Source organism: Artemia sp. Qi Xiang Cuo, chromosome 13 (assembly GCF_049724085.1).
Source record: "Artemia sp. Qi Xiang Cuo chromosome 13, ASM4972408v1, whole genome shotgun sequence".
Lineage (NCBI taxonomy): Eukaryota > Metazoa > Arthropoda > Branchiopoda > Anostraca > Artemiidae > Artemia > Artemia sp. Qi Xiang Cuo.
This window is the reverse complement of record NC_142806.1, coordinates 499,978-518,246: the sequence shown is the minus strand read 5'-3', so window position 1 is coordinate 518,246 and position 18,269 is coordinate 499,978.

Genomic DNA, 18,269 nt, shown 5'->3' with positions numbered 1-18,269 from the left:
AGATCTAAGATCTTGGGTGTTAATATCGCTTACCGACTGAATGTATATCCGGCCAACAAATTCTGTTTCACTGTTATTATTTTTGCTACAAGTAACATAACTTATACGAAAAGCTTTTCTGATAGTACTTTTAGCTTTAAAGTCTCTATTAAAATTTTTTATGTAGTTTTAGAAATTTATTCCGAAACACTTTTTATTTTCAAATACAATAATATTAATAACGTGTTTTTTTCACTATTTTCACGTAATGGCTCTTACAATTATCACTACACCTTTAGAGAGCGGATATCATGGGGGTGTTATCTCCATTCATCCCTATCGGACTCATCGTTGCTCATCCAAATTTGATGGTTCCATGAAATGGATTGTTTTATTTTCCATTAGGGGATATCTAACACACATTTCAACATGTGATATCTTTTCAGATAACCATTGCACAAAAACCTCACTTCATCAATGGGACGGTGAATCGCATTGGGGTGTTTTTCACAGCCAAAGTCCTCCAAGTTAAAAAGGGGGATATTAACGTCACATTCTACGATCATGAGCTTATCGGTAGGGACATTTCCGTTAACATGTAGCGCTTGTGCTCGAAAAAAGTTGCAAATTTCACTTACTTCCTCTTGTACATACTTTAATTATGTACCATTCTTATTAAATGGTTTTTTTTATCTATCGTAGGATTCTAGTCCGTTTACATGGTTTAATTTAGTCCGCAATAAGCGTTTATGATAATGAAAAAAGGTAGAGTTAACACAACACTAGTAAATGTCTTTTTCTCAACAATCCTCACCCAATAACAAAGACACAAACTTAAAAATTATTCCACAAGATAAATTTTTTATACCAATATAGTCTGAATCGATCACACCGTACATCATGAAATGAATTATTTTAAAATCGTGAGTCTCTAGTCTAAGCATAGAATTTAAGAACAAACTCCTTTTGACATTGGTTGACAATCAGGACAAAGAGAGTCATGGAAAAAGCTCCATCGACATATCTGTGAGAAAAGCAAGAGGATCCGTTTGGAAACTGAGTGAGGTCACATCTGTCTCCTTTCTACTTATTTCTTGAACGCCCAGTGCTTGAACTAATCACAACTGAAACATAAAAACATCGTTGTTGTGTACATTTTTTTTATTAATAAACAAATTCGCATAAATTTTTTAAGCACTTTACTCATAGGACACTAAAATCATTTTGTTTTATATTCAAAGACAGCACTTATTGCAAAGGTTAGTTACTCATGTCATCTATGACAGGAGTTTTGCATCTTCTACACTTAAGACGGAATACGTTTACACATGTGCTTATGCTCAGCCATTCAAACATTGTAGACCGGCATTTACGACAAAATGGGTTATTGCCCTTTTTAATAGTCGAAAGTGATTGGAAGGCTTGACATTTTTATAGTTAATGTCGATGTGGGTACAATGTTTTGTCGTAGGAACTTCGAAAAAGGCTCATTTGATTGAAAATAGAAAGGGCTAATGCCTTTTTTAGCATTCGAAAGTGATTGGAGGGCAATTATTCCCCTTCCCATGTCCACCCTTTCATTTGCCCATTATGTTTAAAAACTAAATGTTGCCTTAAGATTAAATCAAAATGCACTGTGTTAATGGCAATTCCCAATAAGGAATCTCAGCAGTATCCTAAGAACGACTGAGGGTATTATGTTCAAACTTTTGGGGCTACTTCTGCTGTTAAAATTTAACCAAATCAAAATAGCGTAAGTGTATCCAAGCTATAAAAGAAAGTAAACAGATATTTTTTGGGAATGATATCAAGTTATCTATTTCATGTCAACTAGAGGAGGTATGAAACTAAATTAAATAACACTATTTGTGTCCAAATTTTTCACAGGGTGCATTTTGTTAAAATTTGTTAAAAAAAATTATCCAGCCCAATAATCCAAACGATAAAATCTTAAAAAAACGAACAGATTTAAGATATTATTGTCTTCGCCAAACCCCTCCCAGCCCTCAGGCTCAAGGTTTTAATTTATATGCACTGAGGGCATAAAAGGTTCTTATAGACAGTGCTGTCGTAGAAAATTCAGAAAGGGCTCATTTGAATGGAAATTGAAAGGGTTAGTGCCCTTTTTAATAGTCGAAAGTGAATGGAGAGCAACTAATCCCCCTCTGACGCCTACCATTTCCCCAAACGCATTCAACCAAAGTTTTGAGATAGTCATTTTGTTCAACGCAGTTGAAAGTTCTGGAAATTATTTACTTGAGTATGACAAACTCCCCAGACCCCCCAGGGCAAAGGTTGTAAGTTATATCCTGGGTGCATATAAGGTTCTTATAGAAAGGGTTGTATAAACTTCAAAAAGGGGCTCGTTCAATTGGAAATTGAGACGACTAGTGCCCTTTTTAATAGTCGAAAGTATTTGGAGGGTAACTAACCCCCCTCTCAAGCCTACCATTTCCCGAAACATATTCAGTCAAAATTTTAAATCCCATCAAGGGTTGAAAGTTATACCCTGGGGGCATATAAGGTTTTTATAAAAAGTGTTGTCGTAGAGACTTCAAAAAGGACTCATTCAATTGGAAATTTAGACGACTAGTGTCCTTTTTAATATTCGAAAGTATTCGGAGGGAGAATCCCCTCCCCCACGTCTCTTATTTCCCCAAAAATTTCCGATCAACATTATGATATGGCCATTTTGTTCAACGTAGTTGAAAGGTCTGTAAATTATGTCTTAAAGGATGACATTCCTCCCTCACCCCCACCCCATAGCCCTAAAGACAGGGGTCGTAAATTATGTTAGTGGGGTAAATAATAATTTTTTATAAATTTTTGTCGTAGAATCTTCGAAAATGGATTATTTGATTAAAATTTGAGAATACTAGTGCATTTTTAATTGTAGAAAGTATACACAGGGCACATGCCCCCCTCCCAAGCACCCCTCATTTCCTCAAGAACTTCCAATGAAAAATTTTGGGTTAGCCATTTTGTTCACCGTATCATAACGGTCTGAAAATTATGTCTTTGAGAATAACACAACCCCCAGCTCACAGGTTCAGGGTTGTAAGCTATGCCCGGGAGGCACTTAAGGTTTTTATAGGGAGCGGGGTCACACTAGCTTCCGAGGGGGCTCTTTGTAGTGGTAATCAGACGTAGGCAGGATGATTTTTGAGTTTCTCTACTCCTTCTGTATAGCCTACTATTCTAAGGAGTGCGAAATTGCATAAAAATAAGCCTACATGAGTTATAAACTACGGTAGCATACCTTCTGTACTTTTGATTTGGGTTCGATTTTCTTTTAATTTTATAAGCAAAATAATTAAATACATTATTGATTGAAATAATTGATACCTTTACCAGGACTCATTGTGGTTTAAAATTTACTATATTTTGCTTGATTTTGCATTCAATTTAATTGCTCTTTTTATTTGATAGTTTTTTCCTAAAAGTATTTAAAAATAAACTTATCTCTACGAAAAAAATTCCTGACAATTCTTCCCGGGCCCCAACCCCCCACTGATATGTTGGGATTTGCCCCCCCCCCTGGAACAGTTTCTGCTGGCATAATTGCTATAGGTAGAGGTAGCACACCAAGCACATGGTAAGTAATTATTCGTACATCTTAGACCTAACTTATTTCTCTATAAAATAAAAATAAATAATATACTTAGTGCTTATACTTATACTACTTAAAAATTTATGCTTACACTATACTATTATTCCGACTAAGGTTGCAAAATTTATTCTTCCTGTCATCATTTCTGCCTTAGGGAGACTTATAAATCATACCTTTGAAAATGGTGTTTTCCCAAGTATTTTAAAGCGTGCTCGCGTTATTATTATTTTTAAAGGTGGAATAAGGAATGATCCTGCAAATTATCGTCCCATATCCCTTTTATCAGTGTTTATTAAAATATTTGAAAAAGCTAAACTTTCTCGACTTCTTAATTTTCTTAATTTCAAAAACTTTTTTCATGATTTTCAGTTTGCTTTTAGAGCGAAGCACTCAGCTGAGTATGCATGCACAAATCTTTTAAATTATTTACATTTAGTCTTCGACTCTGATCTGATACCTTATTCTCTTTTTCTCGATTTAAGAAAAACATCTGACTCATTAAAACACAAGGTTCTTCTTTGGATACTATTACATATTAGTATAAGAGGGAATTCTTATTCTCGGTTTCTATCATATTTATCTGGTTGAGTCATCTCAGTTGATCCGCACTTTTCTAACCCTTCGGGAATAGAGTTTGGCGTTCCACAAGGATCTGTTATTGGGCCGATACTCTTTTTAATCTACGTCAATGACCTTATTAATGCGGTTCAAAATTTAAAACCTACCATTTGCTGTCGTCTATGTCAACCAGCATCCGTCATTAATTGTGACAGGAGTTTGTCCTTACCGGATGCACTTATTGCTTTTGCTGATGACAGAACTCTTGGCACATCTGGTAGAACTGGGTCTGATCATCGTTCAAAGGTAAATGCCCTTTTTGAAAGAGTTATCCACTGGTTTGATATAAATTATCTTGCCTTAAATACCGAGAAGTAATTTTTCTCATTTTCTCCAGAGTTTTGAAGGCTTGCCCTGAATTAAATGCAATAAATGTATCATTATGTTCTGTAAGTACACTAAAGATGGTTACATTCTATTCCTAGGCATCTTGCTTGACGAAAATCTTCCTTATCAGTATCCTATTGACCTTATTAAAATGAACGTCTCCAAGAGTCTTGGAATACTTAGTATGCTCAAATTTATATTTCCAGGGTCAATTCTTAGACTCTTGTTCTACAGCCTAGTTCAGTCTTATGTTTCATATTGTTCTGTTATTTGGATGTCAACTTTTCCCTCGTCTCTGATGCCACTTTCAAAACTATATTATGATAAAGCAAGGACTCTTATTAAGGAAACTAACCGATCTTCACTTAAACCCTTGCTTGATTTGAAATCTCTCTATTTTCTTGCTTGTTCTTCCTTCATCTTTTTACAGTTGCACGGCCATCTTCCTGCTGCTCTATGTAATAATATATCTTTTGTTTCTGATCAATGGACTTATCATCTCCGCAATTCCTGCAATTTACAGATTCTTCATACTTCATCAGTGAGGTCTGACTTCAATCCTCTGACAACTTGCAAAAGGATTTGGAACACGCTCCCTGTGTCTGCACGAAGCTGCCACAAGTTTGGTATGTTCAAAAATTATATTAGAGATTTTCTAGCTAGTAGTTAAGTTTTTTTTCGGGTTTCCTTGGAGTTGATGTCTCTAGATTGGGTTAGATTTGGGCTGTTTAATTCATGTGTTATCCCCAGCCTAGCTTGTAATTCTGGGAATGTTTAAGGTGGACGACTGGATTTTTTTTTTTTTTTATATATATCTTTTTGTGTTGGTATTTTGTTTAAAGTTTTTTTATGTTGGTATTTTGTTTACATATTTTTTTGTGTTGGTATTTTTTTTCTCCTCTGCTCTTTCCCGGCCATGGAGCCTTATGGGGGAGATTTTTTTATGTAGTTTTTTGTTATGATTTTTATTGTTAAATAAAGAACTCACTCACTCACTCACTCACTATACGATTACGAATGATACAATGCATTGGACTGACAAATGAGCGCCCATAAGAGGAGGGGGGGAAGGGGGCACCAGCCCCCCCCTGGCTTAATGACGGTGTCATATAGTTGTATTAATTTAAAATACTTTCCACAGAATAAGTTTTCAAAGAAAAGTAAAGAGCTCTATTAAGCCAAAAATGGGCAGAAATAAAGTCAAATAATCTTCCAAGAGTAGAACTACCATAAATCAATGTCAAAAATTAAACAAAACTCAAAATAAACAGAGATTATAATAAGTAACCGAGTCAAATTCAAAACGAGCAAAAATTAACATTACTAGGGCTGACAACCCCCATGCCTTCTCAAGACCAGAACATAACTCAGGCTTTACTGAAAAAAAATCAAAAAATGACCGTGGATTGTCAATTTAATTTACGTATACTGATCTTCAACTCCGCTATTTATTCTAATTTCTGTTCATTTTGAGTTTCATTTATTTATTGATAGGGATTTGTGGTAGTTTTACGCTTGGATATACGACTTGACTTCAATTCTGTCCATTTTTGGCTTAATGGAGCTCTTTATTTTTCTTTGAAAAGCTTGTTCTGTGGAAAAAATTTTTTTATATTAATGGATTTTCTTTTTTTATTTACAAAATAATTTTCATGAAAAAAAAAACGTTTATATAATTTCGTTTTTTTTTTATAAGAATACAAAATTATGTATATTTTTTGGGTTTTGGAATGCCCAAAATCCCAAAACCAAAATTTTCTGGACCGTTCTAATATGCTGAAAAAAATATTTTTCTTCGAATCTTGACAAGATTTGTTTGTTAAAAAAATCGGCTTGAGTGACGGGCTGATTTCCTTCAAGTCTCTTTTTATTCTTAGAAAGGACCCTATAATTTTTAATTTTGAATCGAATTAGCGTCTTTGAATGTTTTAATGATATTTCTAGCTATTATAGAGTGTTCCTGCCTATGATATTACTTTTATGCCTTTTTTGAAAACCTGTATCTATACAGTGTTTCCTTTAATTGGAACGCCCCCTAAACACTTCCTAGAAGTTTCACCTTAATAAACTTTACGTGTCCTTAGTTACAGTGACTGAAGTTTTAGGTCAAAAAGTATACAAGTTTAATTTTCTGACTATTTCAAAATCCCCACAACTTGCTCTTAAAGATATAACTTAAAAATGTAAATTGTTCTTTAAATATGCCTATTGCTTTGTCACCTTTTTGAAAGCTCACATGCTCATAATTTTTTTTTATTTAGTCAAACGTCCGCCTAAATGTTTCTTTTATTTTATTACTGAAGACATTGTTCTATTCTCTTTGCATTATTGCCTACAAAATGGTTGTCTCACACTTTCGATAGAATGTGTTTGGGGAAAAGAGCATATTAAGGAGAGGGGGGTGGCTATTTTCTCTCCATCATGCTTGACTCTTAAAATGAACTTAGAACTATGCATTTCCAATCACATGATCCTCCTCTAAATTTCATAAGACCCTTGCTTCAGAAAAACCTTACCTCCCACTTGGGTAAACCTTAAACCTCTTCGCCCCATACTTTGGGGGGCTATGTCAACACCCAAAAGCTTTTGATGATGTTTATCGTATATTATTGAAAAAATTATTACGATAATATTTCTTTCGGGGTCAGGTGGGGAAATCTGACGTGGGGGGGGGTAGAGCTACTATCTTATAACTGTGGACTTTAATAAAGGCTATTAACAGTATGATTTCCGATCCAATTAGCACAAACCGACGTTAAAATTACCACCATTTCTATGAAAAACCTTAACTACCCTCGGGGCATACCTTAAAACCCTTGCCCTGAGGACTGTGAGGGGATTCTCTCCCTCAACAACATAATTTCTGGACTTTAAAACTACGGTAAACAAAATATCTATCTCAAAATTTTGACTGGAAGTGTTGGCGAAAATAATGGATGTGGGAGGGGTGGCTCACCTTCAATGACTTTTGACTATTAAAGAAAACACTAGCCCTTTTAATTACCCACCGGACAGAGCCCTTTTTGAAGTTTCTACGACCACACATGGCCATCTTAAATTTTTATCAGGTACGGTTTTAAAAAATACAACGTGTGTGTGTGTGGGGGGGGGACTATTTGCCTTCCGATAACTTTGGCTCTTATAAAGAGCACTATAACTTCAGATTACCAATCCAATGATCCCTCTTTGAAGTTTATACGACCACCATTTCTATAAAAACCTTACGGGCCCCCAGGGCGTAACTTACAACTCTTGACCTAAGGCCTATATAGGGGGAGGGGGGTGTTATATTCAAATTCATAATTACTGGATCTTTTAAATAAACTGAACAAAATGGTTATCTAAAAAATTGTGATTGAATGTGTTTGGGGAAATGATTGATGTATGGGGGGGATGGGGGCCTGCATGACCTCTAATCACTTTTGACTGTTAAAAAGTCCACTAGAACTTCTGATTACCAATCAAATGAGCCCCCTAGGTGGTTTATACGATAGCTCTTTCTTTAAAAAAACATATAACCCCCCCGGGCATTACAAACCACCCGGACCCTGAGGGTTGTGGGGTGGGGGTGTAAGTTTCAAACTCTTAATTTCTGGACCTTAAAACGACACTGACCAAAATGTCTATCGCTAAATTTGTTGGGGATGTGTTTAGGGAAGTAACTGAAGTGGGGGAGGGAAAGCGGGGTGCCATCACAGAGTTCAGGTGAAGGTCCGAGTACATTTCTTTCTATCAGATGTTAACTGGTCGAAAAAGAATAATATAGTGGGCACAGATTGAATTTGACCTTGGTAGTACTATGACGCTGCCTCGGAATGGTTTTCTTGAAAGGTCACTAATGCATCAGTGAGAGTGTCAAGTTCAACCTCTCAGCTCCCCCCCCTTAATATTCATTCTATGGGTGCCCAAATTTCACAGAGGTTAATTTAACTTGTATAATTTGGGCTATATATTTGCACATTATAGGTAGAGTTGTGTAGATTAGAGACAATATCCATATGTTTTACTCTCACCCCCTCACCGTAATGTGAAAATATATAGGCTAAATTTTACTATCAGATAAACTAAAGGCTATATGAAGCGTATTTCATTAGAATTAACATAACTTTACTTCTTGCGTGTCTACGGTATTGTTCTGTTAGCTGGAAGCCAAGCGATATATTGTATAGTGAATATGCTAAACAAACTAGTCAAACAGGTTCTATCAACTGAGAAATCATATGCCGAGATTACAAATCGTCGTTTCTCACTGCGTTTACAATATTTAAACTTAAGGTTTTTGGGGTTTAGGGGGAAGAAGTTCCCTAGGTTAGGTTACGTTTTTGCTATTTTCTGGTATTTACCCTCCTCCCCCTAATGATGTACCCCTCCCCCCTCTCCACCCTCCTAGTGTTCAAATATAGAGCCGAAATTTGTTTATAAATATTATATTTTTATCATATTTTGTTTTATTTCATTAGTGCTAACTAAACTTTCCTTCTTGCGTGGCATCCAGCTGATAGAACAGTAACGTGTGTACTGGCAAAAACACAGTTACCTTTTTCTAGAAGAAAGTTCTTTGTGGAGGAGGGGGACATTCTTAAAGGGAGTCATAAACTTGGCAAATTCAAAAGCCCATTCTCCCTCTCCCCCTGTAGTTACACCAAAAATAACCTTAAATGTCTAGGTGATTCTTTTTCAAATCATCACGTGAAAATGGTCTGTATTAAGTAATGTTCTATAAGTTTGGATCCAAGCATGATGAATGATAAAAGAAACTAGTCAAGCCTGTATATTTCAATGGACAGTTCCTGTACTGAGGATTGCAAACAGTGATTTATCACTGCGTTTAATACATTTAAACTTTTGTTTTTGTAGGTTTAGGGGCAAAAAAAAGGCATCTAGGTTAGGTTAGGTTACGTATCTACTATATGCTAAACTAATTTATTTTTATCCTGTTTTATTTCATTAACACTAACAAACAGGAAATTCGTTCTTGAGTCACTGCACATATAAATGTACTCTTTTTTAAATTTTACATCGACATTTATGTAGGCATAATCCCCCCCCCCCAAAATATAAATTACGCGGGTGTTTATTGTGGATTAAGTATAAGAGCATAAATACTTCATGTTAGTGGTATATTATTCATTATAAAGAACCAAGACTTATCAAAAAGTTCGTGGTAACGAACTGTAAGTAAGGGGCGACCCGGCTCAATAGTAACCAGAACTCTAAAAAACAGAATTTTGATGCCAATATATATGTCAAAGAAATCATGTTTTTTATGCTGATTTCAAATATATAAGTTTCATCAAGTTTAGTCTTACCCATCAAAAGTTACGCGCCTAAAGAAAATTTGCCTTATTTTCAAAAAAGGGGGAAACACCCCCTAAAATTCATAGAACTTTAATGAAAATCGCACCATCGGATTCAGCGTATTAGAGAAGTATATTGATGAAATTTCAAGCTCCTATCTGCAAAAACGTGGAATTTTGCATTTTTTGTCAGAAGAAAGATCACGGATGCGTGTTTATTTGTTTGTTTGTTTGTTTTTTTATTTTCCCAGGGGTGATCGTATCGATCAAGTAGTCCTAGAATATCGTAAGAGGGCTTACTTGAACGGAAATTAAAAGTTCTAGTGCCCTTTTTAAGTGACCAAAAAAATTGGAGGGCAACTTGGCCACCTTCTACGCTCAGTTTTTTCCCGAAGTCACCCAATCAAAATTTTGACATAGCCATTTCGTTCAGCACAGTCAAAAAGTTAGTAAATATGTCTTTTTGGATGACATAATTCCCCAACGATCCCGGGGATCGGGCGCTAATTAATGAACTTTGCCCTTTGTTTAAATTTTGTTTTGTTTAGTGGTAAGTATGCATATATTTTCAGACAGGTTTTTTTCTGGTGGGGGGGGGGGCGGCCGTATGGGCTCGCTAAGGCTAAGCTGATCGGGGATGCTTTGGTCTGTATGGCCGAGCCATTGATCTGATTTAGATGACGGATTTATCAGCATTATTTAAAAAACGATAAGACATTAAATGTTTAAAAAACAAATTTTTTCAACTGAAAGTAATACTCAACATTAGAACTCAAAATAAAAAGAAATTATTACGTGTATGAGGGGGGTCACCCTCAGGTCAATACTTCGCTCTTTACGCTACAGTTTATTTTTAGTGCTTTCAAAAGAGCTCTATATTCTAATTAAACGGCCTTTGTGATTCAGGGGGTTGTGATTTAAGCAGAGTTTTAACTTTAGCGTAAAGAGCGTGGTATTGACTAAGGAGAGAACCCCATCATATACGTAATAACATATACGTAATAAAAAAAAAAACAAGCGATACGGCTCAATAGTAATCGAAACATCAAAAACGGAATTTTGAAGTCAATAAATGTATCAAGAGAATGGGCTTATTATGCTGATTATGAATATTTAAATTCTATTAAGTTTAGTATTACTCATCAAAGGCTACGAGTCTGAGAAAATTTACCTGATTTTTGAAAGAGGGGAAAACATCCTCTACAAGTGAAAGAATTTTAATGAAAATCACACCGTCAGATTCAGCGTATCATAAAACCCTTTTACATAGGTTTCAATCTCACATCTGCAAAAATGTGCAACTGTGTATTTTTTGCCAGAAGAAAGATCACGGATGCGTGCTCATTTTTTTTTTTTTTTTTCAGGGGTAATCGTACCGACCCAGTGGTCCAAGAACATCAAGAGAGAGCTCATTCGAACGGTCATTAAAAGTTATAGTGCCCTTTTCAGTGACCAAAAATGCTGGAAGGTAGCTTGGCTCCCTCCCACGTCCTTTTTTTCCCAATTTTGTCCGATAAAATTTTAAGAGATACAGAATGTTTATAATGGTTAAAAAACAACAACAATATATATTTGAAGTTAACAAATCTCACCTATAGCAAGTAGGTACAGTTATTGAATTTTTAAAATTTCCAAAGTGTATGCGTATAGTATTTTTTATTGGGACCTCTGATTGCATTTTTTTGGGAGGGGGGGGGGTGAATTTTATGCTGGGTTTTTTTCCGCAGGGCAGATTTTCATTGGGGAGGTAAGTTACCAGGGAAGAAACTTTTCACGGTAAATTTTACACTGGGGGACTTTGCCAGAATTCCAATACGAAATTCTTTTTATGTGTCATGCTTTCATTTTGCCGACTCACTTTTACGGGTGGACATGTTACAGGTAATTGTGTAGTGCGAATTATTCCCGAGATTGAACTATCTAAAAAATATTTCTGTTAGGTGGAGGGATATTTATGTGGAGGTGAGTCAGATTTCCTGACATTATTTAAAAAACGGTCAGAAATTAAATGAAAAAACAAATTTCTTGAATTGAAAGTAGGAAATATTATTAAAACTTAAAACAAACAGAAATTATTATTTATATGTGGGGGTTACCCCTCCTCAACACCTTACTCTTTACGCTGAAGGTTGAATTTTGTCCCAAATCTCTATGAACGACGCCTGAAACACAACGGTTGTTTAATTAGAACAATTGCGATTTTTTTTTAAATATTATAAACTGTAGCATGAAGAGCAAGGTGTTGAAGATGGGCTTACCCACCTCTCATGCAGGACAAGATAAAAATTAATGTGTTTCAAACAGTTCGTGGTAACGAATTGTTAGTAAGGTGTGACTCTAATAAATAATTTTTATAAAAATATATATATCAATATAATTTAATTGATTAAAAAATTTACATTTCATGAACCGCGCCTGCACCCCCCCCCCCCCAAGGAAATAAATGGTGTAGTGTTGCTTATTCATTAGATGCATTTATATTTTTATTTTTTTCGTGACGAAAACCTAGAATGCCATTTTATACAACAACAACAACAAACTTACAGCTAGGCTAATGAAAAATAAAGGAGCTTATCAAACGAATTTAAAGCATACTAAGGTAACCTGGTAAAACAAATTAGTTACAAGCAAAAACCAAATAGGATTCTTTTGTTAGTTACTCATTTAGTGCTTTGGAACATTGTCCTGCAGGATTTGCTAAATTTAATTTGTGTTTATTTAACTTTTCTTTGTCCATAGCCTTAGATGTAGACAACGTTATGATTTGTAGCCTAGTGAGTTAGTGACTGTTTGCTTTACTATTTGTTGCTTCACTAAGCTCAATCAAAGAGTTCGTGGTAACGAACTGTAAGCAAGGAGCGACCCGGCTCAATAGTAACCAAAACTCTAAAAACAGTAATATTGATATAAATAGATACATCAATAGAATTGGAATTTATTCTGATTTCAAATATACAAGTTTCATGAAGTTTAGCCTTATCTATCAAAAGTTACGCGAGACAAAAGCTTTCCCGGAGAAAATTTGCCTCATTTTCAAAAAAAAGGCATAACAGCCCCTAAAAATCATAGAACTTTAATAAAAATCCCACCATCAGATTCAGCGTATTAGAAAACCGTAGTATGGAGGTTTCAAGCTCGTCTCTACAAAAATTTGATATTTTATATTTTTTGCCAAAAGAATGATAACGGATGCGTGTTTATTTGTTTGTTTTTTGTTTTGTTTTTTATCTTCCCAGGGATAATTGTACTGATCTAATAGTCCTGGAATATCGTTAGAGGGCTCACCTCATCGGAAATTATAAGTTCTAGTGCCGTTTTAAAGCAACCAAAAAAATTGGAGGGCAATTTGGCCCCCTCCCATGCTCATTTTTTCCCAAAGTCGCCCAATCAAAATTTTAGGATAGCCATTTTGTTCAGCATAGTCGAAAGTATGATAAATACATCTTTAAGGATGACTTAATCACCCACAGGTCCCGCGGGAAGGGCTGAAAATTATGAACTTTGCCCACTGTTTACTTATACTATTGGTAAATGAGAAATATGCAGACGTTTCAGAAGGGATTTTTATCTGGTGGGGGGGGGGCTGGGGCGGAGCGTTCCACGGAGGAGAGGCTCGGGGGGGCAGGGACATGTTGCTGAAGGGGCGCCGCATTTCTCTTCACTATTTAAAAAAAGATCAGAAATTAAATAAAAAAAAAGTTTTTTAAACTGAAAGTAAGGAGCAACATTAAAACTTAAAATAAATAGAAACTTTTACGTATATGAAGGGGTTTGCCCCTTAGTCAATACCTCGCCCTTTACGCTAAAGTTTTTAATTAGTGCTTTCAAAAGAGCTATCTATTCTAATTAACCGGCCTTTGTGATTCAGGGTTTTGTCATTCGAACAAAATTTGAACTTTAGCGTAAGGAGCAATGTATTGACTAGGGGTAAACTCCCTAATATACGTAAAAAAAAATACAAATTTAAAAGTTCGTTGCGTAAGTTAATTCATAAGCTACTTCCCAACAAAATTTTGATAAAGCCACTTAGCCAAAACAATAAAATATATATGCAAATTTCACTCTAATTATTCATGTACGGTGAGACAAAACCAAAGCTGCATTAATTCAAAAACTTTCAGAAATTAAATAAAAGAAAAATTTTTTTTAACTTAAAGTAAGGAGCTACATTAAAACTTCAAACGAAATTAAAGCGACAGCCAATGCCGGTAATTACCGATCTGACGCTGTATAAACAAGGGTTTCTCACTCCAGGGACAATATTTAAACGTTAGTTTTTTGGGGTTGTGGGAAAAAAGGGTACCTAGGTTAGGTTAGGTTCCGTATTTAGTAAATGCTATAGATGCACGTTGCCTCTTCTCTACGCGGGGGGGCAGCTGTTTCTGTGATGAAGGGCTGAAGTTATATTGGCATTTCACAAAACCTTACATTGCAAGCAAGTTCTATCATACCTATGAAATCTTTACTAATCGTTTTATTAATCACAAGTAATTACCAAAAATCATAAATCATCAATAAGCTTCAGCATTAATTAATCTTCTTGGATTAGAGCTAAATCTTTCTAAGACATTATGGATAATTGCTTCTTGTTTGAATTTTATTCTGTCGTTCCAGCTGGGTTTTTTTTCCAGCTTTTTCAACCATCTACCTTTTATCAACTGCTTTTTTAACCATTTACCTTTTTTTCAACTGATTTTTCTACCATATCTATTGTAAATTTGAAGTTCTAGGGGGGGGCCCCCCTCTCCTTACAACAATGAACATTACACAACAGTACAATTGTGTCTTTTATCAATAATTAGATATAAACAAAAAAACATTTACTTTGTCAGTTAATTTAAATCAGTATATCTATCACTGTTCTATCTCAAAATTACAAGCTGTGTAAACATTGTGACGCTGCAGTACTGGATGGTGTTGGGCGATTTGCGATATCTATAGTTCGGACAAAATATCGATATCGAATATCGAATATCAATGATCGAAACCGATACCTTTAAGGGGTCTCTAACCTTTTATATTCCCCGCGGAAAATCTACCACATGAAAATTCTACAAATTTTCAGAATATATCTTCGAGATTCTTTACAGGTTTGAATTCTTTCATCTATAAACGATTTTATTTATCCTTATCTTATATCTTACCCTGGCATCTTTTTCGCAAGAATTCATTTCCGGCTCCCGAGTCATATACGTGTGAATTATAGCCAACTTAGAATGAAAAGTTCACAACAAAAGATATTATAATGAAAAGATCAGATTTTGAATGTTATCAAAGCTAAACAAGCCGATTAGACAGGGTGAATCTCTCAGTCTGAAAAATTTAAGGTTAGATAATCTAGCTTTAATTGTAATGATACATGCATAATATATATATATATATATATATATATATACTACTGATGATATTAAGGCTCACCTTAAGAAAATTGCTGCTTAGTGGGAGATCAAGAAAAGTTCGTTGCCGTAGTGGCTGGTAATGGAGCCTATGTAGTTCGGGCCATAAAGGATGCTGCATCCCAAGTAGGTACAGGATAGACATATGTTACGAGCTTCACATATACTCTAAATTTGATGTGGGGGGGTGCTATTAATGATGCTGCTGACTTGTTGCCTCTCGTCCAAAAGGCTAGAAATATTGTCAGCTTTTTCAGACGTAGTGTTGAAGCTACCGACAAGTTGCGCCAGGTTCAAATCTCCATTGACAATTTTTGCAAACAAAAAATAAAACCTGATGTGACCACTAAATGGAATTCGCTTCTCGCTATGTTGCGTAGCATACAAGACTTGAAAGTCGGTAACAAGCTCGTTTGCACTTCTCGGTAAAAGGGACCTCATACTCACTGATAGTGAGTGGGGTGTTATTTCAAATGTGATTGTGTTGCTTACACCCTTTGAAGATGCAATCATTTAGCTCTCTTCTAAAAGCTATCCCCATCTCGAAAGTTCTGCCTTTGTCAAAGATTTTCAGACACCATCTTGTTCAGGTGGTGTTGTCTAGAAATTTTAGAGTTGTCTAGAAAAGATACAATTACCAACAATCTCTTTGTGTAGAGACTTAACTCTCTTTAATACAGATAACAAAGATAATTTGATTTTTTTGTGATGTGGGTAGAGGACGCAGCATATACGAATTTAGGATACTTGAAACTAGGGATTGCTAACCACATTGCCCCTGATTGGCAAAGTTTTTGTCATAAATTGTGTTTAGGCTTTGTAGGGTGGTACAGTGAAAAATTGGGTTGCCCAGGGATGATTGTAGAAATTGACAAAGCCAAAATTGGAAAAAATATAACAGAGGACATTTTTTTATTGAAGGGCAGTGGGTGTTAGGGGGAGAGGGACTTGGGAAGGTTTAGCTGAATAAAATGCATTGTAGGTTTACCAGCCTTGGTCAAGTCACACCCGTCGCAATTGCCACTTATCTTGACCCGCCTTTCAAGAAAATATATATTTCACCAGACGATCTTCTATAAGTTGGGAGCAAAATTACTAACAAGATAGATTTGACCTTGCTGACTACTTAATCTCGATCAGACGATACAAGTTCCACCACAGTCTCTGTGATGCAGTCATATCAAAATCATGCCAGTTTGTTGGGTTAACACGATTAAGTCAGTACAGTCAATGCAGGATCTGCTTCTATAGCAGCCGAATATATCATGAGTCAGCAAACTTTCAATAGTGAGCAAATAGTTCCAGAAAGAAATTCGTTAACTCAAATTGTGGAAATATCGTGCTATGGGGTCCCAAAAACATCTGTACAAAGTTGTAATAAAAGTCATGTCTGTGCCTGCTACCAGTGTCCCTTCTGAAACAGTGTTACCAAGTCTGGTTAGATAATCACTGAACGGCGGAACTGACATGCTCATGTTTTGAATTACCAGCAGTTTGTTTTTCTCCTCCTGAGCCCGAATAATTCCAAATCTGAGTTTTTATTATATTCATTTATGTAATTTAATTTTTTTATTATTGTTTTATTTTATATTATTTGGATTTTGAAAAAAAAAGTTATACAAAATACCCTTTATTTACCATTTGCGTTACTGAACTTCGTCAAATCCATGAGATAGCAAAAAACTGATCCGAAATATCGATTTCGATATCAAATAACGAAAGTAAAAAAATCAATATATCGATTAATCAAATTGTCGCTTAACATTAGTACTGGAATATCAAAAATGGATTAGTTAATTGCTATTTACGTCAGACTAGACAGACCGGTTTTTAAATACCTGAGTATACGTCACACGGTGGCCAAAATGTTTATATATTTCAGAGATAAAAAACGAGTTGTTCAATCAACAAGGGTAAAAGCTGAAATTTCTTTAGGTAACCACATATTTATGCTTTAGACAGTAATATAGAATCAAACGTTTAGCAAAAATGTGCAGAAATCTCCATTATATAGAAGGGAAGGAGGGGATTTAGTGACCAGGGGTGTTATTTACTATGAAGCTGGGGGGGGGGGCAACTACCCCTCCCAGACCCCGGTTTTCCCTCTCCCCAACCTCTGTTCGCCCCCCACCCCAGCAGAAATTTAGTTTCTTCCAAAATCTTGTCAAAACTAAGATAAACTTACACAATTCAGGCATCAACACAAACTAGATCTTTTTTTTAAGTACATATTTACATTTATTAAGTAAAGTCACTTAGGGGGGGGGGCAGTTACGTCCTCCCTACCTTCCAAATAATTTGAAAAAAACTATTATTTATTAAGTAACTTTAAAACTGTTGCTTGTAGAATTTAAAATGTTTCATTTTAAACGAGTTCTCTTGTTTTAAACCTTTCAAAGATGGAAAGAGATACACCCTTTACATCTGCAAATAGGACAGAAATGGAATCATTGAAGAGTGAAAAGGTAGATATACAGTGAATACAATTTTGTGAAATCATTGAAAAAGCAAATAAGACTTAGTGCTTTCCATAATGATACTCGTACTAAAACTAGATAAGTCAAATCAGTTGTAGTTTGGTCATGGAATTTGGCAGAGGGATATTCACTCCAGGAATCCTTTAATTATTTAAATTTTATTTCCAGTATTCAATTGAAAGTCCAATTTTCTTACTTGTTATTAAAATGCCTTATAAGCGCTGATAACGTCTTATTCAATATATTTGGTATTCACATGCTAACCAACAAATGTGGGATTGTCTGTCTATATGTATGGTACCTTTCTGCCTTCTTTCTATTTTAACTTTTCTAAGTATTTCTTTTAAAAAGCTCCAAAAAAAGAAATGACATAAATGTGATAATAATTATGACTGAAACTAGTTGTATTTCACACAACACCAGCGCTACGTGTGGGATTTTTCTTACAATTTAGAAATTTTGTGTACAAGTATACGCTGTGCTAACCTATTTTTTTTTTATATTGTTCTCAGTTTTATCCTACCGCCCACTGAGACAAAGGTTTACTTGTGTAGGAACTTATAGA